Source organism: Aplysia californica, unplaced genomic scaffold (genome assembly GCF_000002075.1).
Source record: "Aplysia californica isolate F4 #8 unplaced genomic scaffold, AplCal3.0 scaffold00874, whole genome shotgun sequence".
Lineage (NCBI taxonomy): Eukaryota > Metazoa > Mollusca > Gastropoda > Aplysiida > Aplysiidae > Aplysia > Aplysia californica.
In genome coordinates this window covers 169504-170758 of record NW_004798144.1, presented here as the reverse complement: position 1 = coordinate 170758, position 1255 = coordinate 169504, and positions in this window count along the sequence as shown.

The window sequence follows — 1255 nt, the reverse complement described above, 5'->3', positions numbered from 1 at the left end:
GATATGAGGGAGCTTTGTTATTAACACATTTAGGACATAATATTGCAATTGTATGTGACATTCTAGCTGACACGGGGCGCCAGTGCAATGTTATTATTAACATGGGAGTAAAGTGATCCTTCTTCTTTTTCGTTTTTACAAACCTAGCAGCATTATTTTGAAAACGTTGTAACTTGTGAAGAGAGGTATTTAGTATGTTAGCTAGTAAAGCATTGCATTAATAGATGCGTGAAAACCAGAAAGATGACAAGAGCGTTTTCAATGAGTGTTCATTGAAAAAACATAGACATATGACCAATTCTGCACAATTCACAAAATAAAATGGTACATAAACAATTGATGTGTTACACCTTTTCATTTTGAAATTATATGTATGCGCCTAGACATGTATCTTTATAATATTATGTACCAATCAATATCTGTACAAAAAAGCCGATCAAGTACTCTTGCAAATATACTACTTTCTTGCATTTTCATACTTTGCTACTCCAACTAGTAATAATATGACAACTTCACACAGTATCACAAGACCGAGGGAACTGGCATACAAACGTAAACACTTTGTATGAAGGATGAGGTCACATTATGAAAAAACAACAACAGTGTAAGTGCCGGCAAGATCACTTTAAAAAAAAAACTTTTTTATATCTAGCTTATGGAAGTTATAAACAACCAACTAAATAAGAAAACAAATAATCCAGAGCTATAATTTTTAACATATGACATGAAGTAAGCAAAGCTTATGCAGTATGGCAGTTAAAAGACGAAAATGAAAAAAAAAATGATTTTAACACAAGAAACATCTACCAAAAATTTGAAATTTTGATAAAAAACCAAGGTTTCGTTTCCTATCTACATGAAACTTTAGGTGCTATAATAATATTATTATTAAACTCAGGGAATCCATGCCGGCGAATGTGCTGTAAGTCACTCTAATTGTTAATTTATTTTCCTCTAAAACTGACCCTGTCCAGACAGGTAGATTACTGTTTATTTAGCAGGCCTTAAGGTCGAATTTCTCCAAAGATTTATGAGACATGAGACTTTCTGCTAGCGAGACTTTAATTAGCGTAGGCCAATATACGAAACATTACCAAAGGGCCATGATTCTTTTTTTCTTTAGAAAAACACAGCCCCATTGCACGTAACGTCACTACCTTTTTCGTCATTAGGTTCATATAACTGTCATCTTTAAAATCAAAGATGATGATGATGATGATGATGATGATGATGATGATGATGATGATGATGATGA